At 30.9% G+C, this 26906-nt stretch overlaps 1 long non-coding RNA gene across 1 annotated transcript; it reads right to left on the bottom strand.

The window, feature by feature from the left end:
* Positions 1–1316: 1316 nt before the first annotated feature.
* On the bottom strand, positions 1317–25196 carry LOC126833514 (uncharacterized). The gene is made up of 2 exons (XR_007684954.1): positions 25149–25196; positions 1317–1608 (listed from the first exon to the last, which is right to left on the bottom strand). It is a non-coding gene; the product is annotated as an uncharacterized LOC126833514 (long non-coding RNA).
* Positions 25197–26906: the final 1710 nt, after the last annotated feature.

Consider the following 26906-nt stretch of genomic DNA (forward strand, 5'->3'; position numbering starts at 1 on the left):
CACTGCACCGCACCAACTCGGGAACGGTCATCTTCCCACACAAACACACCGACTGTCCGTCCACCACCACTACCGGCCGGCCACCCTCTCGCACCTCACTACCTTATATAATGAGCCAAACCGACCACCCTCAACCAGTCTCTTCTTAAATGCAAATACGAGACGACGATTTTGCAACCCCTTTTTTTTTGGGGGGGAGTACCGGTTGAGACGACCGTTTCTAGACCGTCTCTGCATAATGGTCTGTTATTTAGCTGCGTTGTAACATTACTGTACTTAACATTGTTTTCATCCCGCCAAAAGTAAATTCACCCCCTCCTCCCCCACTATTCCTACTCACGCCCGCTTGATGTGCCCCACGACTTAACCGTTTTGTTGCTAGAGTTTTTTTAATATTTTATAATATTATATATATATATATATATATTGTATAGTACATCTGCCGAAACCCTGTCGCAAGCGACTTCAGTTAAACCGTCTGCTGGCTGGTTCCGTTTCACTGTGGTAGTATATTGTTGTTTAATTGATATTATTATTTCTATTTTACACGCGTTAGTCTTAGTGAGGATATGCAACAAACCCGTAAAGCCAAACGGTTTTGGAAGTAATAAAAAAAAGGCACTCAAAACATTAATTGATCAGCACAGACATTTCAAATACAATACATATTTTATATATTTAGGTAGTAATTTGATGAAAAAATGTTGGAGAAGGGAATTTGTATTTGTAAGTTTCAACTAAGTACAACTATTTTAAAATTACAATAAAACAAATTTGGCATTGTAGAATTTCACCAAAAAGTCTAATAAAACAATTATTAATACACTTATATTTTAAATTTAAGTTTCTAAATAATTCTGAACTATTAAACTATTTATTGTTAGATTGGATTTTAATCGTCATAATTCAAGTACATCTCTAAAGGTAAAACATTGGCTTAAAAGCGTCGAACGTCGCCAAAACCTGTTTCTATTTTTTTTGTTTTTATTAAGAAACATTCATTTAATCTATAAACCATTTACTTGATATATGTAAAATTTAAATATAAAAAACTGTTATCTTTATAACACATGATACTCCTACTAAATATTGATTAAAATAATTTAAAATTTCAATCCGTATATTCAATTGTTGAACGAACACAATAGCGAATATTGCATGCATTTTATAGAACAAAATAATAATAAATCTTTAATAGTACAATTATTATTTGTTCTCTCTTTGCAAGTATCAATTCATAGATTTGTTTGCAGTCAACACTAGTCCTGGGTTCTATATTATTAAAACGGTTAATAAATAACTACAGAATCAACCCATTTGAGTTATGAAGGTTAATTATTTATTTTTTTTACAATCACTTCGGTATATAATTTTGATACATTAACAACAACAATTTAGTAGTTAAAACATTCCTACACAAAAATAATACATTTTAAAAATATATTTTCATCATAGATAAGTTACAGTATTTTACAATAAACTGTAATCAAAACAAAGTAATGTCGATTAGTTTTAAGTCAACAATTTTACTTAAAAACTTGTGTTTCTCATCATCGTTTCGGTGGCTTTAAATAATTACTATATGACTGCTAGTGCATTTAAGCTCATCTGTAAACAAAAAAAAATAGGTTAGTTAAGAGTGAGTATAGATAATAAGGTAAAGGTAAGTAAAAACATAAGAACATTTTGGCCTAATATTTTATTTGTTCAAAAAGGTTATAAATATTTCCTAAAATGGATATGTGACATCAATACCGAGACATCCTCTTTGAATTTTGTGGGTTTTTTTGCTCTGAATTAGAGTGAAATTTAATTGCTAACAGATTAGTTGCATAAATCCGTTTCTTATTAGCTGAAAGTTGTAACAGTGTAGTGCGGCTTACGGCAAAAATGACAACGATGAAATAACTATTAATACGGTAATTGGATGATTTTTTTTTCATCCTGATAATGACTTGTTGTATTACTGGTGAAGTCCACATAGTGTATTTATTATTATTATTAACCGGTGTTTTAATTCGCGGTCGGTGTATATGTATATAGCATATGTGTCAGGTCGAGTTGAAAAAAAACAAACAAAACCGGCATAATTTTTTTTTTTTTTTAATCATATTTAGACTCGGATTATATAAAAAAAAATGTCTACACTATTCAATTTTTACAACCTGATAATAATATTATAATATTATGATTACTATACACTGGTTGTGCGGGTACAGCAATTATTATTAGCCAGAGGTAGTGTGTTGTAATTTACATGCGCTCCATCGATTTATAAATATTTATTAAGTTCTCTGTTAATTACAACACGTTCAGCCATTTCACCCTTACAACTACCGAACTACCGTTCCCTTTTTCCCCGCCCTTTCTCCTGAAACTCCCAAGCCATATGCGTCGGTTGGGTCTAGGTATAAATCTCTTTATTTTACAAATACTCCAGGAAAAGCGTTTAAAAATTCAGCGTGTCCATAATTAAGTAAGAATGATGAAACAAATTACATAATACTTAATGGACTTGTTTCTTTTTTTGCATATAAAATTTTAAAACTTCGGTGCAATTATTAAAATTTCATACTATGTTTTTGTTTTGGACCTAAGCCTGCCATTATCTATTGATCAATAAATATAAGTCAATTACATTTAATGATATTTTTAGATACAAATGACTCCAACCGGAAAGAATGAAATGAGCTCTTTTTCAATTACAGAATAGATAATTGATTCCAAAATTGTTTAGTTCTTTTAACGTTGATCTAAACTAGATATTATGGTGAATTCTGCCTCGATTGATGAGATCTTAAATTGTCCTTAGTGTTGTCGACAAAACCAATAAAATACTACATTAAAACACAACACACAATGAAATATTACACTATTTTACTGCGGTATTCATTGAATGTCGTTACAACGTCTCTGGATATTAATGTTTTATCGATACAATTACTTTTAAGCGTTTCCGTTTGTTGCTATATTGTATGTATGGTTACTATATGACTAGCCGTGCTCAACTATGGCGTTCCTTCGAGTTTAGAGATTTATGTCGTTTGGGAGTGTAAAAAAAAAAAAAAAAACATTAAAGCGTCGCCTGATAAACACGAGGAAGTGGCGGGCAGGGGCGGGCAAGAGAAAAGAGCGACAAAAAACAAATAAATACCCAGAGTCCTAACCCGTTTCCTCAGGTCCTCTGTACAGTATAGCTGTTATACGACCGTCCACGTTGCCCGCGTAATGGTCAAAGTTGTGCATAGTCGATTTACGTTTGGCGACGCGGACAGCCCTTCAGGGAATTAATGCCGTTCGCCGTTTTATCTGCCGGGCCCGTGTGTCTTCGATTTTCGCTAAACCCCTCCAAGGCACTCGGGCCGGCGTTCTCATTGGCCGAGGTGGTGGTGGTGATGTAGGAGAGAAAAAAAAAGGGTATTATATTATACCGAAACCGGGGAAAAGGCTCCGGGGAAGTTGAAACGCGGCCGCTGCAAAGGGGCGGCGGGGGCGAACGAGGGCGACAGAAAGAGATAAACCCTTTTTGTTGGCTACGAAACAAAACCCTTTGGCGTGCCGGGTTATCTTGAGGCACTTCTGGCAAAATTGAGTGGATCCTTTTTCATATTATATTATACTACTACCGTATTCCCCTCTTATACATTAAACGCTGTATTACCCGTTAACATCGCATACTAAGTAAACAAGTCTAATTTCTACGGCGCACCGCGTCCTCTCGACGTGTACACAAATAATATATTAGATTAGATTAGATTGGTCGGTCCGAGTTGGAAAAAAAAAACCACCGAGCATAGCCAAAAAACCAACGAAAAAAAAACCCCCAGACCGGACCAGAAGAGAGAAAGAGGTATATACATAATGTATAGGTACCGAGGCAACCCGATGTCGTGTAATTGAATTATTACACTCATAGAGCATTATGCAAATTAAAGGACGGCCGTGGAAGCTCCGGTGAAAAGGCAATGAGCTTTCCGCGCAAAGGCCACGGTGGTGGGGCAGACAATCCGCGGTCAAGGGGTTGCTCGTGAAAAGAAAGGAATAAAAAAAAAAAGGCGAGGGTGGACGTTGAATCGACGGATGCGATGGCGATTCACTAATGCATTGTACGGAAACGAGATTGCAAATTACAACTACACTCCTTTTTTTACTTTTTTATTTATACTCATTCGTTGTACAGCAGAATGACACGGGTCGAAGTCATAAAACCGTACAAAAAGATTCGGTTAAATCGTGTGCTGGTCGTACGTAGTTAATTATTATATTGTATTGAACAACATAGCTCTAGACAAGAGAAAAATCAATAAACTTGTTTCTGACACTGAAAATCGTACTTAACTCTGGAAATTCACAACTCTCGTGCCTTAATATAATAACTCTACTATCCACACAGCACAGTATTACACACTACAGTGTTGTATTTTTTTAATATTTTAATTATATTTCATTGAAAAATATGATCTGCTCAACATTATTAAATCTTAGATAAGTTTTTGACAGCTCTTCACGCCTGCTTGTTGTAGTTTAATTCTTTTAGGTTGTTGTATTTTACCCTATTTTTGTCGTCTTCCAATAACGACATTTTGTTGATATATTTACAATATTTGAATTATGTTCGAAACATATCTTGCAAAATGTATGACATGTAAGACATTCATGTTTCGCTGGTTGGTAAATGTGTGTAACATATTTTTAAAACATTAAAATGTTTGTGCTGACATTTTTTCTTACAAAATGGTTTGAAATGCTTGGGTTGAACTCATAAGTTTTGTCTACTCCTAGCACTTTTCTTGATGTTGTCTTTACTATACTTTATGTATAGTAAGAAATTGTCTATTCACTTGAATTTTAATTATACTCAAATGATAATATTTTCTAAACGTTTTGTGGAGGTTTGGTGGACAATAATTACATTGTTATAATAATATATTTATTTTAGAAAACTATTGGTTTATCGTATTGCATAATACTTACAATTATTATAGTACAACATGTGTGTTCTTAATATTTGACTTCCTGCCAATATATGATATAAAAATATTATAACAAATATTATAAAATATATTATTATACAGCTAAAGTTGTCTCATATTTTTTATTACATTATTAAATTAATATGTAATATTACTATTCAAATTCCTTTACAAAATTAGCTAAATGTAATGAGCTTTTAAAGTTATGAACATTCTGTTTTAAGATACATTTTTAATTTTAACGATACATCATATTTAATGTTATATTAAGACAACAGGTTTGATATACTTAATATTTTGACAAGCGTTAAATTGCCATTTTATTTATTTCATTGCCCAAAAATATTGCCAATTCTATTATAGCTCAACAATAATAATTATGCGTATAATATGTGTATATTTTTCACTGTATTATATTATATTTTGTGTGCACACTTAGGTACATCTGAGAGTGTCAGATAACCTGAATCCCCGAAGGGGGAGGCGGGATAACGACGGACAGGGGGGCGGCGAGGGCTGTTTGAAAAAAAAAGTAATTTTTCGTTGCCAGCAACTTTTTAGAAAAAAAAAAAAAGTAATTAAGCCGGTCCGGGCTGTTTGGGGTATAAAAAAAAGATAAACGATTTTTAAAAAAAAAAATAAAAAAACTTTTTTGCGGTCTTCGACTGCGTGTGCGGCCGCCGTTGTTGTTCTTATACTCGTCCAAGAGATTAAACACACGGTTCGGGCCGACTTTGGGCCTAACAAAGATTAATTCTTTCGAGACCGCCTACTCCCCGACCTCCCACGCCCCCCCCACCCCACGATTCCGGCAGTCCCTTAATTAATCATCTACACGCAGTGCGTTCCTACCCGCGCCAAGAACGTATAGAGGAAAAATACTTTAGACACACCCTCCCCCCCTCGTTGGAGTTGTAATGGGTTTTCATCCGGTACATGTGTGTCCGTTAGAGAGAGCAACCGACGCCATATAAGGGGGTGTGTGTTCAACAACGGTGGAGAAATCAAATGGGGGTGGGGGAGGGTGAAGTCCAGACTGGGAAATGGTAATATTCAGCTTGGTCGTGCCTGGTCTGCAACGTATTTTGCTCTCTGCTGTTCTTATGGCTTCTCCCTCTCCTTCTCCTCTGTGCATGATCATTATTCTTTACTTCCCGAAATACCCTAACCCCAAGGCTTCCGCTCACTGTAAAGTGGATATAATGCAAAATCGCCAGCAAAACCCGACCCCACTCTGCTGTAACCCGAAACGCGTACATAAATTACACTTATGAAGACCGAAGTCTAATTTATTTTGAAAAAACCAGTCGCCGAAACTTAACGATACCGACGAACAACTACCGATTACCTAAGACATCACATTTTTCATTTTTGATATGTTGTAAACGAAGTTAGGTCCTTAGGATCAAGTATTTCTTAGGAATAGGTCTACTAAGGCCACCAAGTGCCTTTGATGTTAATATTTCTTTGTGTTTCAACTCGACAAAACTGTTTGCTTGTTTCCAAACAACTAAATTTACATTTTTTGTCCGTAGTGTAAGTATGACAATTAACGAAACAATTGCAATTTGTTTACAACAGCGCTGAAAAAATAATATGTTACAAGTTTTATATGAAGTATTATATTATATATATTTTTACTAAGTATAAAAAACAGAGGCGTGACCTAAAAAATTTGAACTGCCACAAAAGCGGTATCACTAGCCGTATTTTTTTTGTAAGTGTTCATTTTAGACATAATTTTCAGTATTTGCTAAGCAATTTATTAAAAAGTCAAAACTAAATTAGAAATTCAATAAAATTTAAAAGAATCAACTAATTAACAACCAGAATATTATTGTAGAATTTCGAAATATTATAAACTTTAAAATAATGCATCAGATATTTTTATAATCGCCTTAAACAACAATTTTACCAATAATATATTCCAAAATAACATTTTGAAAATATTAATCATTTTAAAACGTTTGTGTGGTATTTATAAATTTCAGTTTATTTATTTTTTTAGAAAGATATGGACAATTTTTCAAACAAATTTAATTTAATACTAATAATATTGTATACATTTAGTTGAACAATACCTAATTAGAATTAAATTGTTGCTGGTTAAATTAGTTAATCACACTATTGTTAGCGTCAAAGTTCTAATTTTTCCATCTAAACATAGCAAAACTTGACAACAATTCTAAAGAGACAACATTTAGAAGATGTCATATCCTTTTTCAGTATGTTCAGAATTCGCCTTGGTATTTGATACTTAAAAAGGGCTTTCACATCAATAAGCAAGATCGCATCCTTATCATTTCCTAAATTACAACTAAACGTATTAGCCACCTTTTTTATTTTGTTTATGTTAAATTTAGAAACTATTCGGCCACTTCCAATAACTTATAATCACTTATAATTACGAAATTTTCATGTTATCATGCCATATACTTCTTAGAATTTTTTTTTTTTCAATAGATTTACACATTAAAAAACGCCAATCTATACTATATAGTATATACCATATTATATTATAGAAACAATTGTAAAATTAAGACACATGGCTAACATCAATTCAGTGTTAATGTATACAACTAATAAAATATATACAATGATTAATAATTACTTGCGTATTAATATTTGTATATTTTATAATCTTACTTTATCATATATTGTTTTTGTATACTACTATTGGAAACAAAATAACACAGCAAAAAAAAAACAATGCCCAACGGTTAAAAATAATTTAAACCAGTTTTTTTACAGACATTGGTGTAATAAAAAACGATACGATATAAAAACTTGATTGTATTTTTTTAGATTACACCATTTAAAAATAAGTATTAGCAATCGTGTACGTTAAATTAGTGTCAAGTGACAAACTTCACTCCAAAAGCCGTTATAAAATTCACACTAATAAAACGTAGACACTCCGAGACAATCGGTTGTAAACTAAATTATAAATGTTTTAGATGTTTTAAAAGCTTTTTAAATTGTTCGGGTCGTAAATAAGTCACGGATAAATTATGTTTACCCTTTTTTTTTCTATATAGGGTTGTTTTTACGACCCCTATTTCGACACCTCGCAAATACTAAAAAATATCAATTCCATACATTTTTCTTTGCGGTAATAAATTAATAAATATACATATACACATTCCGCTTTTTACAGACTAAACGTCAACATTAAGAATAAACATAAAGATATGTTTAGTTTATTAGTAAACCGCTTTGTGTCATGTAAAATAGTTTATAGTATTTTTTAACACTCCAACATTTAATTACCGACAGTTGTTTTTTTTATTAAAAATAATGAAATAACGTTTTAGGAAATCCTAAAATTGGTAAATCAATCAAATTATTTTCAACAACTCGAAATAATTAATTTTTTTAATATTTTTACAAATAATTCCGTAATAACATTTTAAAGGGAAATATTATATTATACACAAGTCGCAATAAGTTATCTTATTTTTACTATTGAATATGTTAACTAATTGATACGGAACAATGTACATAGTTCTATTTGTAAAAACATGGCTTAGTAATTAATTAGGATTTTTTTTTTTAACACTTAAGTTTAAACATATTTTTGCATCATAACTCCAGTAAAATCGTCTATTCCAATTGTCTTATCGCTACAGTTATAATTTAACAATGCCTTTTGCTAAATTAATTTATAATATATATTATTCACTGACATTTTGTTTTCACAACTTTAAGAGAATACACAGAAAAGCTCCCCAACTTGATCTACGGGACATGGGTGTAATGATAGAAACAAACCCTTACCTAAAGCAACTAAAATAGTATGTAAAATAGTATTGCACGGATTATAATAACTGCCCTAAAAACCACGTTCCATACGATAATAAAAGTTTAAATAGTTTCAAATTGTCAAAAATGTTTTTTATATTTTTTAAATACCTCGTGGTCATATTTTACCGTGCGTGTACCAATTCAATAATTCAAAAATGTTATTTGCAAGATATGGAAAATGCTGTCAAAACGTAAAAAAATACTCACTGATCAATAAAGAAATATAAATAACATTTTCTGAAAATGATTTTCTGGTTTATTAAAAAATGTTTTAAATATACCATTCTTTTAAGTTTGTGAAAATAATTCTTGTACAACTTTTAAATTTTCTTATTATTAGAAAATATTAATGTTGTTACAATGATTGATTTTCTGCCAAAATATAATATAAAGTAAAAACAAAACCTACAAAAAACTTTAATAAAACCCGTTTAGAAAATATTAACAATTCCAAAATTTATGGGTGGAAATATCATAGACAATAAAACAATATAAAATTAGTATTTTAAATATAATAATGTCATTGCATTTTGCGTTAAACAAGTAGAATAAAATGAAATTAAATAGTAAAAATGTATTAGTTTCAGATAACAGAGTGGTTGAAAAAAGTTATTTGATAAAGATGCTAATTCATTTCCTACTAATATACTTCTACTATAATTAACATACAATTTTAACGGAAATTATATAAAAAAAATAATGCGCACAGAGTCCACTTTTTTTGTTAAGCAGTTTTTCCTCGAACTACACTTTAACTACTCACATAGAACTTAAGAAAAAATAATTTTATCTAATTGTTTTGTTGAGGTAAGGTGGAAAATATAATTTAAAAAAATTCCGTTGAATTTTAGTAGAATATAATTATAATTTTGACAATTAATGTAAAAAAAAAACCTATTTCACATCGAAAACATCTTAAAATTAGTAAACAAAAAAATATTTTTTTTAATTACATCATTTCCCGTGTAAGGAATTTATTGAATTGTCGAAAACAGTACTAATTTTCCTCGGCCGCGTTTTACATAATAAATTAAGGATCACTCTTTTTGTTTAATTTTTTTTTATATTTTTTAGTTCGAAAATTCATTTCTATATTTAACGTTTCTGGTGTTTATTTTAGTATTTCTAAAGCAAGGGCGACAGAGAGCGCCACTCTCATCCGTTTGCGCATTTGGAGTAGTATACATTTTATCCGCCGTCCGTTTTATGAGAGTAACTTTTTGAAACCATTATGTACAGTATTTATTGATATTATACAAAACAAATGTAGAAGAAAAAAAATATATATACAAAAATTCAAATATTTATACAGTTGCCATTGAAACATGCACACAATTCTTATTATTAGTGTAGCAAATCAATTAAAAACAATTCATCCACCTTAATGTTGATTATGTTGCCTATACATACCCCTGCAATACAACAACAGCGTGTAAATAATACTATTTTTATTTAAATTAAGCTTGTAATTTTTTTCATAGTTTATTTTGGAAATTAATAACGATGAGATTTGTTTCGACAGTTAATTGAAACGTTGTACAAAGTAAAATAATTAAATATAAATATATCTCCTAATTTTGAATAGTGTTAGAAAATAATAATTTTTAATAATGTTTTAGAAAACCTGCACAGAAGATATTATATTGCTTTGAAAAGTACCAATTTAAGTTTTATGGATTGAAAATTGGCTAAAGCGTGTCCAAGTGACATATAGAATTATTTTGTTCTAATTTCAAAATATTTTAATTTCCTTCTCAGTATCATTCTTTTAATTTACACTGTACACGTTTTAAAGAAGTATTATTTGTCAAAATGTTTTTAATATTATAAAACACTTTTCTTCGAAAGTGAATAAAAATTTTAAATACATTTAAACGATTTTAAAAATATTTAATATAAATGTATATTCTTTCTTGTCATTTATGAAACCAATATTTTTAGGTAATTTATAAGTGAGGTTTCTTTAAATCATTATTATCAGCTAAGACATTGCTAGCCACAATTCGAGTGGTTCTGTAATTTTTCAAATATATTATGTAGCCAAACTGTTCACTTATGTAAAGCATCGATTTCCCAGTATATGTTATGGTGTTAGTTTATGCTGTACTTTAGCAAACTAATTAAGGCAAATAAAAAAAAGAGGTGATATTGATCAGCAAAACCAAAATATGGATATCGCAATCACCTAAAAGTTCTTTAAGTTACTAATAGTTGTGTAAATGTGTTATTGTGTAAGATTTTATTACTTATTGAAAAATAAGGTCTTAGATATTAGACTTGAAGCAATGATATTGTATTGAAATATCTACCGTTAATATTCTAACAAAGTAGCCACTATAACATTTTTTTTTATAAAAAGAATAATTATAATAATAAAATCGTTTAAATCTAAAACTAGTTGTATTAGTATATAACCTTAAAATATGCATACAGATTATTAATTGGTTAATTTAATGATCCAGCCAATGTCTTAAAAATTATTTGTTTTTATTTAATTATTCTTTTTCATACATTCATGGTTATTAGTAAGTTAAATTTTGATATATTTTTCAATTCATCCCTCATGTGTTTGTGAACTCTATAAACTTGAGATATTTAAACTATAGCCCTTATATTTTCTTAACTTTTTAAATTAAGAATATATTGCTGGAAATGTTTACTGTTAACCTTATGCATCTTATGTTCATAAAGTTTAAACACATAGGCGATGGTGTCTGATTGTTGAATAATATATCAAATTTTTACTAACTATAAAAGTATAAAAAAAATAATAATTAAAAATGCCTTATGTCTTTTAAGATATTTTCCGGGTCATAACCAATCAGCCTATATTTTATTGATAACGTCAAGTTGTGATGTGAAACGGCTACAAATAATTTATATAAAAAAAAAGAATAACTATTTTGCAAACTCGAAAAATCCAAAAAGTAAGCTTTGTATAGTATACTGTTTTAAAAACTGTATCATTTTTGATCTTATCCAGTTTTAGAACTTTTTTTTGTCGTTTAACGTTTGCACAATAATATACTTATGGATATGTATTGAGTTCACAATACTGGGAGGTCACATTTTTTTCTGGAGGTTTATTAGCACCGAAACGGATTGCGCTACCCTATTGTATGCATACAAATGAATTATGCCAAAAAAGTTGAGGGAGAGTACTCGCAGACGGTAGTGCGGCTAAAACGGTTTTATTGGCGCTATTCCTAATCGTCGAATATATTGAACAATATCGTATCATATACCCCCCAACAGCCTCGGTATGCATAATATAGGCTGTTATTGAAATAAATGATCATACACATTCCAGAATTATAATTAAATCAGTCGGGCTGAAATTCTCGAAATCACTAATGTAGGGACAACGTTAAAAATACCAAATTAGCATCATACCGCACAGCAGCATAATATTTCAAACGCCTCGAGTCATATTACCCTAGTCCTGGTGCAATTTTTTATCTAGGTTTGATGATTATGTATGGTTCGATGTAAGAAAAAAAAATAGGGATCAAGTGTTTTAATTAAAATGGCAAAGCTGGAAAGTGGAAACACTAAACTAGCTGTGTCTAACCTGTTGTAAACATAGTATTAAGAAATATCTAAAAAAAATTTTAGGTTTACTTTCTTGGTATCCCGGCTTAACCTAACAATGTTAACATTGTTAAAATATATTTAATAATGTACCTAATTATTTAGGGCGAGTGGCAAATTTAATTGTTTACTATAATATCAGCACTGCCCTCAACCAGAACCAGTAAAAAAAATTCCAACATTTATCAAAACTAATATGAAACCTGAACTTAATAATTGCTTTGATGCGATTTAAAACCAGAACCGAGACAATCCAAAGTGTTCAACCCTTGTAAAGGTTTTCAGAGTACTTGGTAGACAAAAATCAGGTGGATTCAAAGTCCATTGAAAAACTGCATAAAGCATTTTGGGGAATGTATAAAAAACAAATAATATACATGACGTGTTTATTTTAAATCTTTAATCGTGATAAACTACTATAATATAAAAAATGCTTTGATAAAAAATTATTATAGTATACCCATTAAAATATGTTTTGATCATACAACGTTACAATGGAAGTCAAACCCAAGTATGATGATCTGCCATTAAGGGGCCTATTCGCACCTATTTGTTAAGGGAAAAAGTATAGACAATATTTGAGGGGGGGGGGGAGAAATGGTTTTAATAAATGTTGATCACGTTAATTTATTTCAAGGTAAATTTATATAAGCTTTAGAGTATTTTGTATTACTTTTTTTTACAATTAATAGCCAGTTTGATAGTAAGCAATTTTATAGCCTCTCCAATCCATCCGAAAAAAATAGTTTCAGCTTTAGCAGTCAAACCAGCTTTTAAAATCCATCAATTCAACATAAATTACATCAGTGCTATCGAATATCTGGTCAATCGGTAGCTATTTTAATTCACTTGCATATCGTCTGGACATAAAATAATACAGTCTCAAACTAGGATATTTGTATTAAAATAAAGGAGTGTTTTACATATAATAAATACAATGTAATATCGGTAGTTAAGAAAAAAATATTACTCGACTTTTAAAAATGAATAATAATATATTTTATGCTATAGTATTATATATTTTAAGTCAAATATATTTTACTTTTAAGTATTCTTTATGTAACTTAAAATAATAGTTAAACTAATCCGTTCGTTTCGTCAATAACTAGTAATTACCCGCAAGTATACAACAGCTTATATTAAATGGTTAGAAAAATAACGAGAGGTAGAGAAAACATTAAGAAAAGGTTTACTCTTTATATTAGTTCTCAACGTTACTTAAATTACTCAGGTAACAAAAATTATATATTTTATAAAATATAGAGAAGGTATTGTGAAAACATTCTTTAGTGTTGTAACATTTTTACTATATTTCAATCGTTAAATTTATTTTTTTGCTATTTAATTTTAGCTCTGATGGGAAGCTAATAGTAAAATATTTGTTTATTTGTATATTTTGTACATTTTTATACATTGTAAACTTTTTAATTATAAGTGTTTTTTGTCCTTACAAACATTCGTATCGAAAAAAGTTAAAAACAATATAATAAAATTGAGCCAAACAAACATTTTTTTTTCAACAACGAGTCTGTATATGTATATAGTAATCGCAATAAAAATGTATAAATATGCATTTAACGAGATTGGAGTTAAAACCACCGGAAACTTTACTGGTATTTTTAATTGATTAAATATTGAATTACATTGACATCGGTATACATCCTCCCTTTCTTTTTTTCCCATTCGACGCCAATATTCATAATATCTAACGGAGTAGGGTTAATTGCAACATTTTTTAACCATTAACTTTTATCAGAAAACATTTAAACGTTTTTTTTTATAAAGTGGGAGAGGCACACGTCAATTACACATTTTTAAACTAATAATTAGTTTAAACAATTCCTATCTACCGATTAACAATAACTACAATAATTCACCTCTCCTTGTAGATTGTGGTTCTTTGTAAATATTTTATAATTATTACAAAAATTAGACACTTACAATTACATGTTATTTCCCATCGACATGTAATGCGGTTGCCAAAGATGGTTTATGATCTCCACATGAAATATATCATATAGATATAAATAATTATAGTATTTCAGAACACAATAGCCGTACAGCACCGACGTTATAAGTGTATTATATTATGATAAAAATCCTCCATACATTCGTCTATGTTTTTGTTTTTATGTTTTACATTATATTATATATACTGATTAAAAAAAAAAACAGGATCAGTATAGTAGTTATCGCCGTACAAAACAATTCAACTACCCAGAAACGTACTTGGGAGTCAACATCTATGGTAATTTTTTTCATATTTTTTTTTATTGCGGTCGCTTTTCATATTATATTATTCCCATCTAGAGTATATATATATATATATATATATATATATAGTGTTTGTCGGTGTGGCCGAAGCCGCCATACACAACACAAAGATTTATAATATCGTTAAATCCCGCAGAATCGCAACCGAGTACTGTACTCTTGTACAATAATATCCACATAATAATATACACTCACGCACAAAACATATTCCGTGTGTATGTATATTTGACCCGAAGGCGGAGGGTAAAAAGTTGAGAGAAGCATTTTCCCTTTATATATTTTTTTCTGTTTTTAATTTTAATTTTTTTTTTTTTTTGCAGACCGGTCGAATACCGGCAGCGTCACTAATCCAACAGAAAGTTTTCCCCTATTAAAAATCCCGGACCAGAGAAGGTATACACACACACACACACACAGACACACATATATATGTATATTCGCGCATACATATTATACTGCCACTGCCGCCCTTATCTGCCGGACGGTCGGTGGCTGTGGAAAAAAAAAATTACAGAGAAAAATCCTAAGGCCGGCGGCGGTGGTGGTAGCGGGTAAAAAAAGGGATCGGCCGGCGGCGAGTGGCGGTTTGGGCGTGGCCGGTCTGAGGGTAGAATGGAAAAAAAAAAGACCCCGGGAAAAGTGTCGGGAAAAGGTTGAAAAACGAGTTGCCATGTTTCCCTCTCTTGGGGATTCTCTGAGAGAGCCGTCCTCCCTCTTGTGAAGGTCTAATTACAAAGCCCCCGGACGCTGGTCACGAAATACTAATTACTCGGGACGCCGGAGCTCGGGGCAAACATTCAACGCACACAAGGTTCCATATAATATATATATATATATATATGTACAGAAACAAACTTAGGGACGCTTGGAATTTAAAAAAAATAACGAAAAAATGCCAGCGGCAAAAAAGAGCGAGGTTATTTTTTTTTTCAAGAGATGAAAAATATCTTTTTATTACATCATTTTTCACGCGCGGCGTATAATGATTATATATATATAAAAAAAAGGGTTACCATTTTTATATTAGTCCCGAGATGTCGTTCAAAACTCCTCCTCGTACCACGGCACATATTTGTGGTGTCAGATATTTATTTACCATCAACATTCTTATAATATCACTTGAACAAAGCGCAGTTACACTGGCGGCTTCACGTTCGAAAGTAACTTTGTAAATGTTCAGATTAACCGACTATTAATATGTATAGAGATAATGTAATAATCAATTACAACAACAAAAGCGAAAAGTGTAAAATAAATGCATACTTTTTTTTATTATTATTATTACTGCAAATGTTCCCCCGGTGACGTCATAGGCTCTTGGGATAACTCCCTACTTTGTCATTACTCTAAAACGGGACTGTCGTTTAGCGAAACGAAAATATATTTTTAAAACATTTTAGGTCAAGTTAAAAAAAAAACCTTGTTATTATCTAAATAACTTTGGTTATTAAATAATAACTACTAACTAGGATATTGCATTAGAAAAAAAATGTATATTATGCTAATGTATATAAATTGCACGTTACATTTTAAATGTATTTGTATTTAAACATAATAATATAACCTAAACAGTATAAGGGGCATACATAATAATGCAGCCTAAGATAATCATTTGTTATAAAATGTTTACACTTTTATAATATGTCCTTCTTCCTCTCCTATGATTTCTCTCTATCATGTTATTCTCTCTCCTTTCTTATTGTAATGTTATTGGGCCCTAAGGTTTTCGTAAGAAGCTGCTAAGTCATCTAACACGACAAATGAAAGAGACTATTAATAACGGTTGTCGACTACACGGTGGAAGAAGCCTTTTCGATAGCCTAAAATTATAATTATAATACGTTTGTCGTTTAATATTATTATTTTTCACCTTTTTGTTTTTAGAAAAAATATGTCTTGCAAAAACTGTCTGATGGATCATTTCTTTTCGTTTTTATTTGTACAATGTTTTAACACTTGTTGGTGGCCGGCAGTCGTATTTCACTTGTTATAGTGAACTAAATTGAATGGCGCTGTTGTAATGTCTTACACAGCTGTATCATGACGTAGAGAAGAAAACGGTTCAAATCGTGTACTATTTACCTTAATGAGACATTGTGAAATTTAGATTACTTACTGTAATTTTACTGTACATTTTTGGGAACTATCGAAGTAAATTAAGTCAAAAGTTTTGTACACAAATGTGTAGTATAGTTAAATGAACGTTTAAATGTTCGGAAAATAAAAATGAGCTTTTTTGAGACATTTTGAAATTTGAACTTTTTTTGCTATAAAGTTGCTGGCATAATAAATTATGAAAAACATATTCAGCTTTAGCACAAGTTTAAATTAGTTTTTTTATGGAGTTTGACATTTTTACATCATTATTTGCTGTACAAATGGTAAAAAAAAGACATGAGGTCCGACAGCTTGTTGATTATAAATGAAATGGCCCCATATAATAAAATAAAAATATTGTTTTTTGTTTTAATATAATATCAATTTATTTCATAACTATTAATTGTAGGGACTTATCGACAAGATAAGCGGTGGAGAAGATCAAAAAGATTTAAAACGGTAAAAATTTCAAAATGTATCAAAATAAAAGCTCAAGTTAATTTTTAACCGTTTGAAACAGTCGGCTGGAACATTTTTTTCCCGTTCAAACGTTATTTGCTTTGTACAAACGATAAAAAATTGGACAAAAAGTTATAAGTCAGTCCTCGTTAAGCATTTTAAGAATTAATTTGAAATAATATACTTTGACATTAAATCAATAATGGAATTTAAATTTATATTCATATATAATCATCGTCAAGAAACCACTCATGTTGGCAGCGTTGGGCCGTTAAGCTACATAATGAGGATGTAATATTGGTAATAGATTTTACGGTCACAAAATGACATGTTAAAGTTACAAAAACAATGTTTTTCAAGTTAATTTTTATTTTTCGAACCGTTTTTGTTTAACTGCTAATCATTATTGTGTACAAAACTTTTAATGAATGATGTTGTGGTATATTAGTAAATAAATTATAAAGAAAAGCTTTTATTTCGATTGTTAGTATAAGCTCATAGTTGGGGGATTAGAATATAACAGTGGTAAAATTGTATATGAACAAAAAGACATAGCCAGATGATGAAAGGAATATTCAGAAATCCTGTATGAAGCGTAAACATTTAGAGAAAATTAAAGAAGTGAAGAAGGACAAAAAATGGACGCAGTTTTGAGAGAAGAGTTCACTAAAGCTTTGAAAAATCTGAAGAATAAAAAAGCAGAAGGAATTGATGGAATCCAAGCGCGGAAGGGGAGGCGGAAAAACAAGTTAAAAATTAATTATTTCAAATTATCAAAGATAAACATAAGACACAGGTATATTGTCTGAGGATTGAGTAAAAAACTTAATCATCCTCATCGCAAAAATGTAAAGAATTCCGTACCCCCTACTCTGCTATTCCATGCCTCTAAAATACTAACACAAATTGTATTTCAGCGTATTGAAGCCAAGGTAGAACAATCGTTGTCAGAAAATAAATTGGGGTTCAGAAAGAACATGGGAACTAGTGAAGCAATATTGGCGTTGATGATAATCATCGAGAAAAGGATTGATTTCTGTTCTCTAAGTCCTCTGACAATATCAGTTACATTGGGAAAACAATCATAACACACCTGCATATTATACAGTACATGTATTACATAAGTAAAAATATTATACTTATTTCAATTTTAATGGACATTTTTCTTTTTCAAATGTATGCTCTGTCATAACGGTTTGTGATGTTTAATTAGGTTTATGTATGGAGATAACGGATTTGTTCTTGGCGATGGTTAGGCAGATTAAGGCAATAATAGAGATAGATGCTTATGCCTTGGTGGGAGGAAGAGGTAAGAGTTTTTGTTTAGTTTAAGACAGTGCGAAACAGGTACGGGTGTACGGTTTTTGTAGCCCCAAGTATACCCACTGCTGGTGTAAGAACGCCCAATCAGGCTTACTAATTGGCAAAGGCTCTTTAAGTAATTTAAATTTAGTAATAACGAAAAGTTGAATGCTTGATAATTTACATGTTCTGCCAAAAACTCTTTCTAAACGATTTATTCAATATTATTGTCTATTATACATTAACTCATTTTTTATTGTAATTTTGCAGAAAGTCCTTACTATATTTTTTTTGTATGTGTAATACCTAAGTATAAAAATACAATATATAACTGAAAAATTACCATTAGGCAAAAATGCGAACTGTCTATTAGAGTAGGTTGTTAGGTAATAAAATTAACTCTTTCGATCCCCTGCTTTATTAACGCATCAATGATTTCCCACACACACAAAAAATGTTTATGCATGCATCGCGTTTAGCCTACCAAGTCGGGTCTTTCATGATAATTTTACTGCAGCGGATGCACATTTTAATGAAGTGTATAAATAGATTTGCATGCTACATGATAAAGCTTTAATAACTTCATTTTCTAAAATTTCCATATCAGTAAAAACGTTAATGGCGTAACGAGCATTGTAAAATACATTATAATAAACTATTTACGGTCATTACAAAATATGATGACTATGTCAAATTTTATATTAAAAAAAAAAATGTGATTTTTACAAACACAAATTGTGTTTTAAGGTTTTTTTTCAGCCAAAACAAAAGCTATTTCCTTAACTGTACTGTTTTCCTAATAGCTTCATTTTTATAAATTGTTTAAAATTTACTTTTTCAGTTTTAATTACTTCAATAAAAACTTATTTAATTGCAGTATCAAAAAGAACCGACAATGTACGTTATTTAATACTATTTTTAAGTGCAAAGAAAATTTGAAGACTCTAAAAGACCACCATATGCAAAGCCGGACAGTTTATAACTGGTCAAAAACAATGAAGAAAAATATACATAATGTGTTATAAGTTATAGCTTGTAACTGTTGACTGTAAGTGAACGATAATTATTACTTACAGATTAATTACAAATTAATACATTATATAGTATAAGAAAATATTATGTTTGATAATAATTATGCTCCATACGATTTATAAGTAAGTGGAGTATAAAATTGTCGAATAACTAATATAGTAAGGTACAGTAGACGATGTTGAAACCATGTGGACTACCTAGTGTTATCAGTATTTTTTCAAACGAGATTATACATAAATATATTAGTAAACCCATTAACGACTATGAAATATCATAAAAGCTATCAGTCAAATATAGTATGATTAAACGATTAGATTATCCAGAATAAGATGATCCAATCAAAGTGTCGGTTCAATATTTAATTGTATGTAACATTAAAAGTATCTATAACATAATAATAGTTACCAATATATAATTTACAAAAAAATATACCGGTTCTATAAAAAAATATAAGTACAACTTAATTTGTACTTATGTTTTCATAAGTTATTATTTTACCACATTGTTTTATAATAGTAAATTCATAGCGTTTTTTTATTTATGTATTGTATCTGTCTTTGTATTTTACTTTCAAATAGCGTTTATCGAATTAACCCTAACGGTTGAGAGCTTATAAGGGTAGGTAACACACACTTAAGCCTTAATAAATGTCAGGTTTTCATTTATAAATCAAAAATTTGTATATAGACACTCGTTACTGTCCTTCTCGAGTGGCATGTAGAGACAATAGGTACATTGAAATTGTCACTCAAAACAAACAATTACCGACTGCGGCTTCTTCATAAAAACTCAACATTTATCATTTAATCTGATAAATATTGTAAAGATTTTTCACTATCATCATGAGATAGTTTCCAAACCCGGTTCCAGGTAGAATTTTGTCATTTTTGGTTATTTCTAAAGATCCGGCGCAAATAATACTGTGCATCGTACTATACACATACATAGGCACGTTTTCCTGCTACCTACTAGATAATATTGTGTATAATATTTATAATCCGGGGTGATTTTTTAAGTACGGGCCAGGGCGCGGTCGTCGTACCGGTGCATTATCATAATATAATTATTATTAAGCACTATGAAAACAGAACGAAACAAAAACCCTTTGGGATAAAACAAAAACAACCAAAGCGTTGATATTTCGCGAACAAGACCCGCCGGGCCGGCTTGGCATATTTTTATGTTGCTAACGTGGCCGAGGGGATTATTTTTTTACGTGCACCGGCGTTTCTTTATTGTCAGGGAAACTTTTTTTAAATTTATTTCCCGTGCAAGCTGCTACCGAGTTTGCGCACTCCGTCCCCGGCCCACAAACGGCTACCACCGCCGCGGGCGTTATCGACTTAAAAGATGGCGGCGGCGTCGGCGGCTTTACCCTCTAAAAACTACCCTAATGTCAAGGGATGGGGGAGGGGTAGGGCGTAATGCTTTGTACTTCCCCTGCGTTTCTCTTCCACGCCACCACCGCACCGCCGGTCCATCCGAAGGACGGATCTAAACTATAAGGGTTTTTTAACCCTTTTTTTTTTTTAGCTCCGAAACGATTTATTTTCTGCCCCGGACCAGAAGATAACGCCGTAATGTTTACACACAGTCGACCCTGCTCGGATGGCAGAGAAAAAAAAGAGGGTCCACTCCTCCTCCTCCCCCGTACTCGTGCGCAAGAATTCCAACCCGGCAGTCGTTAACGTAACGCTACAGTAAGCAGGATTTTTTAATATGCAACTCCTTTTTTTACATGCCAGTTTTTATTTTTTTAGTTTCGGCTCACTTCCGTTTAATTTATTGCCCGGAGAAACCCGGGGCAAACTCGCGGGGACGGACCCGCGATAGAATTATTGTCGGCGAAAAAAATAAAAAAAAAATAAACTTTAAACAAAAAACCGTCCAGTACCGTTTCTTTATGTCTATCTCTCGCATTCGGCGACAAACTAATAGCGAGACACGTTATTCAACCGGAAAAACCTCTGGCAACCGACTGGTTATTTATATTATATTATATTCCTCTCAGAAAAACGCCGGAATGAGTGCCCCCCCCCCCCGTGTGTGTATGATGATAAATAATTACATTTTCTACCCTTCCTCCGAAAACAGGCGATAAGCAGCTCTCTGGAATTAACGTCCCGATAATAATAATGATATTATGTTAAATCGACCGTCTTCATAGTATAGTAGGTACCCACGACATTAACATCCAAGTGGCAGGCGCAGCCATTTTTTCCAATGTGTATGCGTACAACTTTTTTGGATTATTACCCGAAACTGTATTCGAAAATACACACATTAACAATTATTATAAATATTATTATGTTCTGCGACAAACAATGAATTGTGATTAACGAACTTTGCTAACATCGCGCGGGCGAGGGCGGTTTTTAAGGAGTTTTTTTATATGGGCAATATTAAAGGAAAAGGCGGTTTCAATACATTTTCACCGTGTCGATAATTAGTTTTCCGGTTAATTTCCGTAAGGTGTTATTTTTAATTTATATAATATTTTCTATGAGTAAAAACGAGTTTGGTTTATTTTAGACCTAAAAGCCTGACCAAAATTATTATAAAAATTGTTTTTTTAGTTTTTGATTATCTTACAAAGAAGTTTGATTGACTTTTAATTATTTCAGAAGTAAAAAAAAAATTATCTTACTCAAGTAGTGTAAGTATTAGGAGGCTTGACAATATATTGATTTTGTATATCTTAAATAGGATAAAGCGGGGTAACAAAGGGGCCAAGTGTAAATGCATATTTTTCAGGTACCATTTGTTTATAGTTAAAAACCAATAATGATTGAATTATATATTTGTGTTAATTATTATTCATTTAGTTTCTTAGTATTATTATTAATCAGTATTCTTGCATACAACGTTTTTGTACATTAATGAAAATTACTTTCGAAATCATACCTAATACGTTTTATACAAGTATTGTTGGAATTAAGTTTAAATAATATACATGTATAACAACAAATTATAATGTTTAATATAGCTAATTTGTGGTTAGGTTAGAATATATGGGTTCTATCGTACGACCATAATATGCCCTTATAACCGTGAAATTAAAAAAAAAACAATATCTTATAATAAACGTTAAACAATAATTGAGATTATTATCTAAGTTATATTTTGCACATTTGATATAAAAAGTGTCAAAAAAAAAAAAGAAATCAAACAACACCAAGGAAATAACTAATATTTAAAAACACACAAAAAAAAATAAGAACCAGTAGTTTTTTTAATTGACATAAACTAAGTTAAATTTGAAATCTTAGATTTTCAAACATCTTTAACCGTACTAAAGTCAAAATAGTTGTATACATTTATTTATTTGGTTAACCGTTGTACAGTTTTCATGACTATAATATCAACGAGTATCGGTTTTATTTAAAGTGCAGAGTAGTACACTATTGTTATTATCATCGCACACCGGCTATAGAGTTAAACTATTTCTCTTTAACTAATGTTTATAACTCATAAAATAAATGAACACAGATTGAATATCGATGAGATATGTTTATGCGCAATAAATAAAACGTGTAGTTAAGTGTTTCCAAAAGCTATGTTATACATATAAAGGTCTAAACTATAAAAAGAATATATAAATTTGAGCAAAAAATCAATCGGGTACACCCAAACGGTATTACTTTTTTTTTATAATAGTAAATTATTTTATGTAATGTAAGGAAAGCACTTGTTTTAAAAAATTTAATACATTTTTGGTGTAACCGTTTTAGTAAGTATAATTTTATTTTTAAAGCTATATTATATTGTTATACCTTATAAATGTTTGCTTATAAACTAGGGATCAATTTCTAGTTGGAATAACTAAATAAATAGTTGAGCCAATTAAACATTTATAAGTAGGTAGTTAATATATGTTTTAGTTATATATAACTAAACATTAAAATTGCCTACTATTTTTTTTATTATTCCGACTATAAATGTTTTAAAATCATGTTAACCGTAGTTTCAGTTGGTCCACCTATGTATTCTTTTCTTTGAGAAGGTACTGTTTTTCACACTTTATAGTTAAATTGTTTAAACCCATTCGATCGTGAAATATTACTTAAAATGAATAGGTCGTAGCAGATACTTCTTGGTTCCGCTACAATCACTTATAGTTGTTCGAGTTTTTTTTTTTTACTTCCCTAGAAATTATGTAGAAAAAAAATGTTTATCTATTGTATACAATAACATACTTTTAAAAAAAAAAAATCTATTTAGAATCTATTTTTATTCTGAGGCGGTGAATTGTTGTCCAGAATTCTGTGTTGAATTTCAACGGTTTTCGGGCTAAGATTTCAACACGGAATTAGATATTTCCAAAATTCGGCCGGTCAAGACCACCGGACGGGGTCGGGGGGGGGGAAGCAATGAGGATAACAGACCATTGTCAGAAACCAGACAAGATAGGGTCGACCCGCAGACAATGCGACCCGCGCCAGAACACGAGCCAAGGGTGAACGCGTGCCCCAAGTCCTAACACACCTGGCCGGTGCCAACTGGTTTTCAGCGACCACAACGACCAAACTCTATTGCAGCCAAGGCTCATGTCCTGCAAATGCTAAACAGATTGAAGCGGGTTTCTCTTTTGGGTGTGCACGCGAAGCGTTAAATGCCGATGTACAATAGAGGAATAACATGTACAGTAAAACTGTTGTATTATAATACTCACCGGTGAGTAGTAAAACAGAAAAACTAAACAACCTGAGAGTGAATTACCGCGAACGTCTTAAAGCGCTTTGTACGGTGAAATTGCATTGAGTTATGTGCTTCAAACGATCAGATCTGTGTTAGAAATAATTTAGTTATTAAAATTGAAACAGTCACGTTTAGAACAACATGTTTTGTTTTGTTTCTTTCGTTTAAATGTTAACTTTTCAACCATTTTCGAGTAAATGTCAATTCATAATTATTGGACAATGTTTATTTTCAAACAATAAAAAAATGATTTTTTCTCATTGAAAACCAATATTTTTTTTTGTACTAAGCTTGATAAACTCTATCTATTTACCGACCTTATTAATAATACCAACAAAACAGTTAAGTCGAGTTTCCTAGTAACATTCAGCACAGAGCGATAAAGATGAAATTACCCTTTTATGTGTTTACCAGGAAGTAATAATTTGATCACCGGAGTGTTGTAAAAAAATAATTAAAAATGTTGTTTATGTTAGGTATTTAATTCGGGGTATTTGCCGAAATTATTTTATTCTGTTTTCAGGTTACATAACATTTTATTGAATACCGATTTTTATTCATTTTTTTCACATTGGAATCCGACTACCCAAAATATAATTCGAGTATGAAGTTTATAAAACTATGTATTTTCATAAAAATTAATTACAAAATTGTTCGAATAAAAAATTCAATATTAAACATATTACTGTTTTTTTCTAGCCCAGGAGACCGCGCTCGACACTACCAGCTTATACATCCGCGTTTCCTACTTATGTATTGTGTTTTGGAAGAAAGTCGGTAATGGATCGTTTTGTTTTATTTCGGGTATTGTTTAGTTTTGGGTCTAGGAGTATTATGTATATTTTGTTCGAACCGATGTAATACAAAAATACTCGAGTAATTTTTTTCACGAATCTTACATATAAAATAGGTACTTACGTGAGCGCCGACTCGAAGACGTCGGAGGCCTGATGTCACGACGAGATCGGAAAACGAACTGACCGGCTAAATAATCGGTTCACACAATTTTAATAAATTGCACGTTGTAATGTATGCAATAAAAAACATTACACACACAAAAGACTAGTGCGGGGGAGACTGTGTGGTTTCTTCGTTCCCACGGAACGTATGCAACGGTATTTGCCAGTATAATATACCTATCGTGTGGGTGTAATTCGGATGAATAAAAAAAGTATAACGGGGGTGGTCAAGGTGCAGATACGATGGGAACATATTATTATTATTATTACCGAGGAGACGGCGGCAGTAATAGAGGAAAACACCTTTTGTGCGTGCAAAGGGCAGCAGCAATACACATAAGTTACCGTATCAACCGGTTATTGTCATTGTGCACAACTGTATAACGCACACACTTGACCGGTGTAAGGCGTAGGAGTAGTGTCTATATGTGTGTAGACAGGTAAAATTATTAGAAGGGTGCGGTTCTCCCTTGCGCGTTCCAACTCTCTTAACCCTTTGTGCTCTTTTGCACTTCCTAGTTGCTCCCACATATTATGTACTGTAACGGAGAGGCTACAATATACCTATATCGTATACCTATACCTATATCGTTTTATATTATTGCATCTTGTAACGAATGTGCGTGTGTATCCCTCGTGTAAATACAACTCTGGTGGGAACCAAATGAATAAAACTGAATTCAGCAATTATTATTATATTGTGTCGGTAAAAAACGAAACCCATCAATCCGGTCTAGTATAGTCGTATGTAATGTAATATTACCCGTACAGTTCGTATATTATATTCCATTAAGTTTAAGTTTTATATTAGTTTTACATCATATTTTGGCAGGAAATCAAATATTCATAACACAGATAATTTAAAAATATTTCCAAAGTATTAGAAAAATTAACGATAATTAAACGCAATTAACTAGTTTTAAAATATGAAACGAAAATTAAATTTGAAACATTTCCCACAAAACTACTTTAAAGCGTTTCTGAAAAATATAATATTTACAAATGTTTGTGTAAGAAACGATAAATTATATCAAGCAAAAATCAAATAATAGACGAATGTATGTTCAATAAATAAATAACAAATAGAGTATTCGATCCACTTTCATTTTCAAAAATGTATTAATAATCTAAAAACCTTATACTATATGTTTGTTATGTTAAATAATAAATGTAAGTTTATTTAATGCTCAATTTGTCTGGAAGTAATTTGTTGGTGTACTGCAAATGCAAAGATGTGTAATGTAAGTGAGTACATTCAACTCAACACAAGGATATTTCAAAGTGGTAAGAAGACCTTGAAGTACACTTCAACTATAATTATTAATATTATGTAAATTATTTACAAATTATACTTCATGTATTTACATTTTAAGTAACAATAATATGACATATAATTTTCAGACAACCAAATATATTATTAATATTTCTAAAATAACATGACAATACGTTTATTTGTTTACAGTAGTTTATATGTAATAAGTTAATGTATTTAACATGATGTATGAATATGTTTTAAACATTTGTACAATGCTGACTAATTAATACATGTATTATAATGTTGCTTAACGTTAAAAGTGTTGTCTAATAGAATATAATATTATAGTATTCATTTGTACTAAATAACTCATAATTCATAAATACAATACAATGCACAACACACATATTTTAAAACTATAATGTAATAAAATAATAATCACTAATATTAACAAAATTCAAA

The sequence above is a fragment of the Adelges cooleyi genome, unplaced genomic scaffold (genome assembly GCF_023614345.1).
Source record: "Adelges cooleyi isolate 19-005CV unplaced genomic scaffold, UGA_ACOO_1.1 ACOO_flye_CR_arks_rails_tigmint_CR_PRNA_2, whole genome shotgun sequence".
Classification (NCBI taxonomy): domain Eukaryota; kingdom Metazoa; phylum Arthropoda; class Insecta; order Hemiptera; family Adelgidae; genus Adelges; species Adelges cooleyi.